General features: G+C 46.3%; 1 protein-coding gene across 1 annotated transcript in view; it reads left to right on the top strand.

The window, feature by feature from the left end:
• The first annotated feature begins 3,029 nt into the window (after window positions 1–3,029).
• The window catches only part of u2af1 (U2 small nuclear RNA auxiliary factor 1), a 288,331-nt gene continuing 279,896 nt past the window's right edge, over window positions 3,030–11,464 (top strand). Inside the window, exon 1 of the mRNA XM_078233101.1 lies at window positions 3,030–3,036. The gene's annotated coding sequence lies outside the window, so the exon portion shown is untranslated. The remainder of the gene's footprint in view (window positions 3,037–11,464) is intronic.

Below are 11,464 nucleotides of genomic sequence, written 5' to 3'. Positions count from 1 at the left end.
TGTGATGTCTTGTCAAAGGCCTTCCTGAAGTCCATGTCGACTACACTGCCCTCATCTACCTTCTTGGTTACCCCTTCAAAAAACTCAATCAAATTTGTGAGATATGATTTTCCACTCACAAAGCCATGCTGACAGTTCCTAATCAGTCCTTGCCTCTCTAATTGCCTGTAGATTCTGTCTCTCAGAATACCTTCTACCAACTTACCCACTACAGACGTTAGGCTCACCGGCCTGTAGTTCCCAGACTTTTCGCTGCAGCCCTTTTTAAACAAAGGCACAACATTTGCCACCTTCCAATCTTCAGGCACCTCACCTGTGGCTGTCGATGATTTAAATATCTCTGCTTGGGGACCCGCAATTTCCTCCCTAGCCTCCCACAACGTCCTGGGATCCACTTCATTAGGTCCCGGGGATTTAGCTACCTTAATGCGCTTTAAGACTTCAAGCATCTCCTTCTCTGTTATATGTACACTCCTCAAGACATCGCTATTTATTTCCCCAAGTTTCCTAACATCCATGCCTTTCTCAACAGTAAATACTGATGAGAAATATTCATTTAGGATCTCACCCATTTCTTCTGGATCTGCACATAGATGACCTTGTTGGTCGTTAAGAGAATCATACAGTGCAGAAGAGGCCCTTCGGCTGATCATAAGAACATAAGAACTAGGAGCAGGAGTAGGCCATTTGCCCCTCGAACCTGCTCCGCCATTCAATAAGATCATGGCTGATCTTTTTGTGGACTCAGCTCCACTTACCCGCCCGCTCACCAGAACCCTTAATTCCTTTACTGTTCAAAAATTTATCAATCCACACTGACCCATTAGAAACACCTGAGCTCCCACCTAATCCCATCTGCCAGCACTTGGCCCGTAGTCCTGGATGTTATGATGTACTAAGTGCTCATCCAGGTGCTTTACAAAGTATGTGAGGAAACCTGTCTTCACCACACTCCCAGGCAGCGCATTCCAGACTGTCTCCACTCTCTAGGTAAAATAGTTTTTCCTCACATCTCTTTCCCCCCCCCCTCCCACCAATCCTCATCTTAAACTTATGTCCCCTCGTGACTAAACCTTCAGCTAAGGGAAACTTTATCAAATTGCCCTGTATCCCAGATGAATTTATTCCCTATTCTCCCCCTAGTTACCCTTTTGCCCTTTATGTATTTGTAGAAGATCTTTGGATTCTCCTTTGTCTTATCTGCAAAGCAATCTCGTGTCCCCTTTTTGCCCTCCTGATTTCTCTCTTAACTCTTCTCCGATAACCTCTGTACTCTTCAAGGGATTCACTTGATCCCAGCTGCCTATGCATGTCATGTGCCTCCTTCCTTTGACCAGGGCCTCAATATCCCGAGTTATCCAGGGTTCCCTACTTTTACCAGCCTTGCCCTTCACTCTAAAAGGAATGTACTTACCCTGAACCCTGGTTAACACTCTTTTGAAAGCCTCACACTTACCAGACATCCCTTTACCTTCCACAGACTCCCCCAATTAACTTTTGAAAGTTCCTGTCTCGTACCATCAAAATTGGTCTTGACCCAATTTAGAATTTTAACTTTTGGGCCAGACCCATCATTCTCCATAGCTATCTTAAAACTAATGGAATTATGGTCATTGGTCCCAAAGTGATCCCTCACTAACACTTCTGTCACCTGCCCTTCCTTATTTCCCAAGAGGAGGTCAGGTTTTGTCCCCTCTCTAGTCAGGCCATCCACATACTGAATGAGAAATTCCTCCTGAATACATTCAACAAATTTCTCTCCATCCATGTCCCTAACGCTATGGCTGTATCAGTTAATGTTGGGAAAGTCAAAGTCCCCGACAATTACCACTCTAGTTTTCTTGGTGCCATCTGTAATCTCCTTTCATATTTGCTCCTCAATTTCCCGCTGACTATTTGGGAGTCTATAGTACAACCCTATCAAAGTGATTTTCCCCTTCTTATTTCTCAGTTCTACCCATATAGACTCAGTGGGCGAACCCTCAGAAATGTCCCCTCTCAGTACTGCCATTATGTTTTCCTTAATCAAAAACGCAACTCCCCGTCCTCTCTTACCTCCTGTTCTATCTGTACCCTCGAACATTAAGCTGCCAGTCCGGTCGCTCCCTTAGACATGTTTCAGTAAGAGCTATAATATCCCAGTCCCATGTACCTATCCATGCCCCGAGTTCATCTGCCTTGCCCATCAGGCCTCTTGCATTGAAATAAATGCAGTTTAATCTAGACTTCCCTTGCTTTAAGGTGGCACAGTGGTTAGCACTGCTGCCTCTCAGCGCCAGGGACCTGGGTTCGATTCCCGGCTTGGGTCACTGTTTGTGTGGAGTTTGCATGTTCTCCCTGTGTCTGCGTGGGTTTCCTCCAGGTGCTCCGGTTTCCTCCCATGGAACATAGAACATTACAGCGCAGTACAGGCCCTTCAGCCCTCGATGTTGCGGCGACCAGTGGTACCAATCTAAAGCCCCTCTAATCTACACTATTCCAATATCATCCATATGTTCATCCAATAACCATTTGAATGCGCTTAATGTTGACGAGTCCACTACTGCTGCAGGCAGGGCATTCCACGCCCTTACTACTCTGAGTAAAGAACCTACCTCTAATATCTGTCCTATATCTCTCACCCCTCAATTTAAAGCTATGTCCCCTCATGTTAGCCATCACCATCCGAGGAAAAAGGCTCTCACTATCCACCCTATCTAATCCTCTGATCATCTTGTGTGCCTCTATTAAGTCACCTCTTAACCTTCTTCTCCCTAACGAAAACAACCTCAAGTCCCTCAGCCTTTCCTCATACGATTTTCCCACCATACCAGGCAACATTCTGGTAAATCTCCTCTGCACCCTTTCCAACACTTCCACATCTTTCCTATAATGCGGCGACCAGAACTGTACGCAATACTCCAAGTGCGGCCGCACCAGAGTTTTGTACAGTTGCAGCATGACCTCCTGGCTCCGAAACTCAATCCCTCTACCAATAAAAGCTAACACACCGTACGCCTTCTTAACAACCCTATCAACCTGGGTGCCAACTTTCAGGGATCTATGCACATGGACACCCAGATCCCTCTGTTCATCCATACTACCAAGTATTTTACCATTAGCCCAGTACTCTGTATTCCTGTTACTCCTTCCAAAGTGAATCACCTCACACTTTTCCGCATTAAACTCCATTTGCTACCTCTCAGCCCAGCTCTGCAGCTTATCTATGTCCCTCTGTAACCTGCCACTTCCCTCCGCACTGTCTACAACTCCACCGACTTTAGTGTCATCCGCAAATTTACTAATCCATCCTTCCAAGCCCTCATCCAGGTCATTAATAAAAATGACAAACAGCAGTGGCCCCAAAACAGTTCCTTGCGGTACACCACTAGTAACTGAACTCCAGGATGAATATTTCCCATCAACCACCACCCTTTGTTTTCTTACAGCTAGCCAATTCCTGATCCAAACCACTAAATCGCCCTCAATCCCATGTGTCTGTATTTTCTGCAAAAGCTTACCATGGGGAACCTTATCAAACGCTTTGCTGAAATCCATATACACCACATCAACCGCTTTACCCTCATCCACCTCTTTGGTCACCTTCTCAAAGAACTCAATAAGGTTTGTGAGGCACGACCTACCCTTCACAAAACCGTGCTGACTATCCCTAATCAAATTATTCCTTTCTAGGTGATTATAAATCCTATCTCTTATAATCCTTTCCAATACTTTGCCCACAACAGAAGTAAGGCTCACCGGTCTATAATTACCACGGTTGTCCCTACTCCCCTTCTTGAACAAGGGGACAACATTTGCTATCCTCCAGTCTTCTGGCACTGTTCCTGTAGACAATGACGGCACAAAGGTCAAAGCCAAAGGCTCTGCAATCTCCTCTCTAGCCTCCCAGAGAATCCTAGGATAAATCCCATCCGGCCCAGGAGACTCATCTATTTTTACCCTTTCCAGAATTGCTAACAACTTCTCCTTATGAACCTCAATCCCGTCCAGTCCAACAGCCTGCATCTCAGGACTCCCCTCGACAACACTGTCCCTCTCCAGTGTGAATACCGACAAAAAATATTCATTTAGTGCCTCTCCTATCTCTTCAGACTCCACGCACAACTTCCCACTACTGTCCTTGACTGGCCCGAATCTTGTCCTAGTCATTCTTTTACTCCTGACATACCTATAGAAAGCTTTAGGGTTTTCCTTGATCCACCTGCCAAAGACTTCTCATGTCCCCTCCTGGCTCTCCTTAACTCTTTCTTTAGGTCCTTCCTGGCTAACTTGTAACTCTCAAGTGCCCTAACTGAGCCTTCACGTCTCATCTTAACATAAGTCTCCTTCTTCCTCTTCACAAGAGATTCAACCTCCTTAGTAAACCACGGTTGCCTCACACGGCTGCTTCCTCCCTGCCTGACAGGTACATATTTATCGAGGACGCGTAGTAGCTGTTCCTTGAACAAGTTCCACATTACAATTGTGCCCATCCCCTGCAGTTTCCTTCCCCAACCTATGCCAGCTAAATCTCGCCTAATCGCATCATAATTTCCTTTCCCCCAGCTATAACTCTTGCCCTTTGGTATATACCTATCCTTTTCCATTGCTAAAGTAAACGTAATCGAATTGCGGTCACTGTCACCAAAGTGCTCACCTGCCTCCAAATCTAACACCTGGCCTGGTTCATTACCTAGTACCAAATCCTATGTAGCCTCGCCTCTTGTTGGTCTATCTACATACTGCGTCAGGAAGCCTTCCTGCACACACTGGACAAAAACTGACCCCTCTAAAGTACTCGAACTATAGCTTTTCCAATCAATATTTGTAAAGTTAAAGTCCCCCATAACAACTACCCTGTTACTTTCGCTCCTATCCAGAATCATCTTTGCAATCTTTTCCTCTACATCTCTGGAACTTTTCGGAGGTCGATAAAAAACTCCCAACAGGGTGACCTCTCCTTTCCTGTTTCTAACCTCAGCCCAAACTACCTCAGTAGACGAGTCCTCATCAAATGTCCTTTCTGCCACTGTAATACTGTCCTTGACTAACAATGCTACACCTCCCCCTCTTTTACCACCTTCCCTGCACTTACTGAAACATCTAAACCCTGGAACCTGCATCAACCATTCCTGTCCCTGCTCTATCCATGTCTCCGAGATGGCCACAACATCGAAATCCCAGGTACCAACCCATGCTGCAAGCTCACCCACCTTATTCCGGATGCTCCTGGCTTTGAAGTATACACACTTCAAACCACCTTCCTGCCTGCCAGTACACTCCTGCGACTCTGAAACCTCATCCATGACCTCACTACTCTCAACCTCCTGTACACCGGAGCTACAATTCAGGTACCCACCCCCCTGCTGAATTAGTTTAAACCCTCCCGAAGAGCATTAGCAAATTTCCCCCCCAAGATATTGGTACCCCTCTTGTTCAAGTGCAGACCATCCTGTTTGTAGAGGCCCCACCTACCCCAGAAAGAGCCCCAGTTGTCCAGGTATCTGAATCCCTTCCTCCTGCACCATCCCTGTAACCACGTGTTCAACAGCTCTCTCTCCCTATTCCTCTCCTCACTATCACGTGGCACGGGTAACAAACCAGAGATAACAACTCTGTTTGTTCTCGCCCCAAGCTTCCACCCTAACTCCCTGAATTTCTGCCTTACATCCCCATCCCTTTTCCTACCTATGTCTTGAGTGCCGATGTGAACCACAACTTGGGGCTGGTCCCCCTCCCCCTTAAGGATTTCAAAAACACGATCCGAGACTTCATGGACTCCGGTTCCTGGGAGGCAACACACCAACCGCGAGTCTCTCTCGTTCCCGCAGAATCTCCTATCCGTCCCTTTAACTATGGAGTCCCCAATGACTAATCCTCTACTCCTCTCCCCACTTCCCTTCTGAGCCACAAGGACAGACTCTGAGCCAGTGACCTGTACACCATGGCCTACCCCTGCTAAGTCGTTCCCCCCCACCACCCCCCCCAACAGTATCCAAAAGTATACTATCCCCAATTTCTACGATATTTCTTTTTTTTTAGTCCAAAGGTGTTCGGGTTAGGTGGATTGGCCATGCTAAATTGCTTCAGGGGACCAACTGGGGTAAATGCATGGTGTTATGGGGATAGGGCCTGGGTGGGATCGTGGTCAGTGCAGACTCAATGGGCCGAATGGCCTCTTTCTGCACTGCAGGATTCTATGATTCTCTCTGCTCTGCTTTTGCCTGATCTGTCTAGTACTAGGATTACTGACACTGCCTTTAATATTTAATGTGCTCTCTTTAACTTCTGTGCTGTCCTCAACCTTCTCTTCTGTCTCCCGACTGCTTTGGGTCCCACCCACCACCAAACTAGTTTAAACCCTCCCGAGTGGCTCTAGCAAATCTCCCCATCAGGATATTAGTCCCCCTCCAGTTCAGGTATAACCTGTCCCTCTTGAACAGGTCACCCTAGCCCCAGAAGAGATCCCAATCATCCACAAATCTAAATCCCTGTCCCCTGCACCAGCTCTCAAGCCATGCATTCATCTGCCTAATCTTCTTATTCCTACTCTCACTTGCACGTGGCACCGGCAGTAGTCCAGAAATTACAATGCTCAAAGTCCTGCACTTTAGCCTTCTGCCTAACTCTATATTCACACTTCAGGACCTCATCCCTTTTCCTACCTATGTCAAAGAACAGTACAGCACAGGAACAGGCCCTTTGGCCCGCCAAGCCTGTTCTAGTCGTGATGCCTCCCTAAACCAGAACTGTATGCACTGACGGAGTCTGTATCCTTCCATTCCCATCCTATCCATGTGTTCGCCCCTTAAACACCACTATCGTTCCTGCTCCCATGACCTCCCCGGGCAGTGCGTTCCAGATATTCACCACCCATTGTGTAAAAACACTTGCCTCGCCAATCTCCTAAACTTTTCCCCATGCACCTTAAGCCTATTTTTCCCCAGTACTTGATTTTTCTACCCAGGAAAGCGCATCTGACTATCCACTCAGTCCATGCCACTCATAATCTTGTGAATCTCTAGCAGGTCGCCCCTCAACCTCCACCATTCCAGTGAGAACAAACCAAACTTATCCAACCTTTCCTCATAGCTAATACCCCCTAGACCAGGCTACATCCTGGTAAACCTCTTTTGTACCCTCTCCAAAGCATCCACATCTTTCTGGTAGTGTGATGACCAGAATTGTGGACAATATTCTAAATGGTTCTATAAAGCTGCAACATGACCTGTGAATTTTTATACTCAATGCCCCGACCAATCAAGGCAAGCATGCTGTATGCCTTCTTGACCAACTTATCCACCTGCGTTGCCACTTTCAGTGATCGGTGGACATATACACCCAGATCCCTCTGCCTGTCTATACTCCTAAGGGTTCTACCATTTACTGTATAATTCCTACATGCATTGGACCTTCCAAAACGCATTACCTCACATTTGTCTGGCTTAAACTCCATTTGCCATTTCTCCGCCCAAGTCTCCAACCGGTCTATATCTTGCTGTATCCCCTAACAATCCTCTTCACTATCCGCAACTCCACCAATTTTTGTGTCGTCTGTGAATTTACTAATCACACCAGTTACATTTTCCTCCAAATCATTTATATATACTACGAATAACAAAGGTCCCAGAACTGAATACAGGAGTTGGGACGCTTGTTGAAGTTGTACAAGACATTGGTAAGGCCACACTTGGAATACGGTGCACAGTTCTGGTCACCCTATTATAGAAAGGATATTATTAAAATAGAAAGAGTGCAGAAAAGATTGATTAATATGCTACCGGGACTGGATGGTTTGAGTTATAAGGAGAGGCTGGATAGACTGGGACTTTTTTGTCTGGAGCGTGGGGTGATCTTATAGAGGTCTATAAAATAATGAAGTGCACAGATCAGCTAGATAGTCAATATCTTTTCCCAAAGGTAGGGAAGTCTAAAACTAGAGGGCATAGGTTTAAGGTGAGAGGGGGAGAGATAGGTGATAGTCAGCATGGTTTTGTGGCAGGTAGGTCGTGCCTTACTAACCTTATTGAGTTTTTTGAGAAAGTGACCAAGGAGGTGGATGGGGGCAAGGCAGTGGACGTGGTATATATGGATTTTAGTAAGGCGTTTGATAAGGTTCACCATGGTAGGCTTCTGCAGAAAATGCAGATGTATGGGATTGGGGGTGATCTAGGAAATTGGATCAGGAATTGGCTAGCGGATAGGAAACAGAGGGTGGTGGTTGATAGTAAATATTCATCATGGAGTGCGGTTACAAGTGGTGTACCTCAGGGATCTGTTTTGGGGCCACTGCTGTTTGTAATATTTATTAATGATCTGGATGAGGGTATAGTTGGGTGGATTAGCAAATTTGCTGATGACACCAAAGTCGGTGGTGTGGTAGACAGTGAGGAAGGGTGTCGTAGTTTGCAGGAAGACTTAGACAGGTTGCAAAGTTGGGCCGAGAGGTGGCGGATGGAGTTTAATGCGGAGAAGTGTGAGGTAATTCACTTTGGTAGGAATAACAGATGTGTTGAGTATAGGGCTAACGGGAGGACTATGAATAGTGTGGAGGAGCAGAGGGATCTAGGTGTATGTGTGCATAGATCCCTGAAAGTTGGGAATCAAGTAGATAAGGTTGTTAAGAAGGCATATGGTGTCTTGGCGTTTATTGGTAGGGGGATTGAATTTAGGAGTCGTAGCGTTATGTTGCAACTGTACACAACTCTGGTGCGGCCGCACTTGGAGTACTGTGTGCAGTTCTGGTCCCCACATTACAGGAAGGATGTGGAGGCTTTGGAGAGGGTGCAGAGGAGGTTTACCAGGATGTTGCCTGGTATGGAGGGGAGATCCTATGAGGAGAGGCTGAGGGATTTGGGATTGTTTTCGCTGGAAAGGCGGCGGCTAAGAGGGGATCTTATTGAAACATATAAGATGATTAGAGGTTTAGATAGGGTGGATAGTGATAGCCTTTTTCCTCTGATGGAGAAATCCAGCACGAGGGGGCATGGCTTTAAATTGAGGGGGGGTAGTTATAGAACCGATGTCAGGGGTAGGTTCTTTACCCAGAGGGTGGTGAGGGATTGGAATGCCCTGCCAGCATCAGTAGTAAATGCGCCTAGTTTGGGGGCGTTTAAGAGATCCGTAGATAGGTTCATGGACGAAAAGAAATTGGTTTAGGTTGGAGGGTCACAGTTTTTTTTTTTAACTGGTCGGTGCAACATCGTGGGCCGAAGGGCCTGTTCTGCGCTGTAATGTTCTATGTTCTATGTTCTATACAAAAGGGTCAGAGAGAGGGTGGTGTGTGTCTGGAACAAGCTGCCAGAGGTAGTAGTAGATGCGGGTACAATTTTGTCTTTTAAAAAGCATTTAGACAGTTACATGGGTAAGATGGGTAGAGGGGGATATGGGCCAAATGCAGGCAATTGGGACTAGCTTGGGGGTTTAAAAAAAGGGGCGGCATGGACAAGTTGGGCCGAAGGGCCTGTTTCCATGCTGTAAACCTCTATGACTCTATGACTTTAACTGATCCCTGTGGAACATTGCTCGTCACAGCCTTCCATTCAGAAAAGCGCCCCTCTACTGCTACCTTCTGTCTTCTATGACCAAGACAGTTCTGTATCCACCTTGCCAGCGCTCCTCTGATCTTGTGTGACTTTACTTTCATACCAGTCTATCATGAGGTACCTTGTCAAAGGCTTTACTGAAGTCCATGTATACAACATCCACTGCCTTTCACTCATCTATCATCTTCGTCACTTCCTTGAAAAACGCGATCAAGTTAATGAGGCATGACCTCCCCTTCACAAAACCATGCTCTCACTAATAAGTCCATTTGTTTCCAAATATGAGTAAATCCAATAATTTCCCTACCACTGACGGAAGGCTCAGCGGCCTATGATTTCCTGGATTATCCCTGCTGCCCTTGTTAAACAAAGGAACAACATTGGCTCTCATCCAGTCCTCTGGAATTTCACCTGTAGTCAATGAGGATACAAAGATTTCTGTCAAAGCCCGAGCAATTTCCTTCCTTGCCTCCCTCAGTATTCTGGGGTAGGTCCCACCAGGCCCTGGGGACTTACCTACTTTAATGCTTTTTAAGATGCCAACACCTCCTTTTTGATATCGACATGACCCAGAATATCCATACACCCTACCCTATGCTCCTTATCCATCAATTCCCTCTCTTTGGTGAATACTGAGGCAAAGTATTCATTTAGTATCTCGCCCATTTCCTATGGTTCCATGCATAGATTCCCTCTACTATCCTTGAGTGGACCAACCCTTTCCCTGGCTACCCTCTTGCGCGTTACATATGTATAAAATGCCATGGAATTTTCCTTAATCCTGTGCCGTTGGTACCAATATATACAATGACCTCTGGCTGCTCGCCGTCCCCCTTAAGAATGCCCTGCAACCGCACAGACGTTCTTGACCCTGGCACCAGAGTGGGAACACACCGTCAATGCAGCCACAGAAATGCCTGTCTGTGTCTCTATCTAGCGAGTCCCCTATTACTACACCTCGCTTGCTCTTTGCCTGATCTTGCTCTACAGCAGAACCAGCTGTGATGCCACAGGCCTGGCTGCTGCTAGTATCTTCCCCTGACAACCTATCCCCCTCAACAGTATCCAAAATGGCTTACCTGTTTGAAAGGGGAATAGCCACAGGAGATTCTTGGACTACCTACCTGCCTCTCGTGGTAGTCACCCACCTACCTGACTGAACCTGTGGTGTGATAACCTCCCTGTAACCAGTGTCTATCGCACTCTCTTGGTTTCATTGGTCAGAACATTGAATACAGGAGTTGGGACGTCTTGTTGAAGTTGTACAAGACATTGGTAAGGCCAAACTTGGAATGCTGTGTGCAATTCTGGTCACCCTATTTTAGAAGGGATATGATTAAATTAGAAACAGTGCAGAAAAGATTTACTAGGATGCTACCGGGACTTGATGGTTTGAGTTATAAGGAAAGGCTGGATAGACTGGGACTTTTTTCTCTGGAGCGTAGAAGGCTAAGGGGTGATCTTATAGAGGTCTATAAAATAATAAGGAGCATAGATCGGCTAGATAGTCAATATCTTTTCCCAAAGGTAGGGGAGTCTAAAACTAGAGGGCATAGATTTAAGGTGAGAGGGGGAGAGATGCAAAAGTGTCCAGAGGGGCAATTGTTTCACACACACGGTGGCGAGTGTCTGGAACAAGCTGCCAGAGATAGTAGTAGAGGCGGGTACAATTTTGTCTTTTAAAAAACATTTAGACAGTTACATGGATATAGAGGGGTATGAGCCAAATGTGGGCAATTGGGATTAGCTTAGGGGTTTTAAAAAAAAGGCAGCATGGACAAGTTGGACCGGAGGGCCTGTTTCCATGCTGTAAACCTCTATGACTCTGCCTCCTGAATGCTCCACAGTGCATTCAACTGCTGCTTCAACCGAACAATGCAGTCTGTGAGGAGCTGCAGATGGACACACTTCTTGCAGACAAAGTTGTCAGGGAGACTAGA

The sequence above is a fragment of the Mustelus asterias genome, chromosome 17, assembly GCF_964213995.1.
Source record: "Mustelus asterias chromosome 17, sMusAst1.hap1.1, whole genome shotgun sequence".
Classification (NCBI taxonomy): Eukaryota; Metazoa; Chordata; class Chondrichthyes; order Carcharhiniformes; family Triakidae; genus Mustelus; species Mustelus asterias.
Note: the sequence above shows the minus strand (reverse complement) of the source record. Positions and strands in the feature narration are given on the sequence as shown.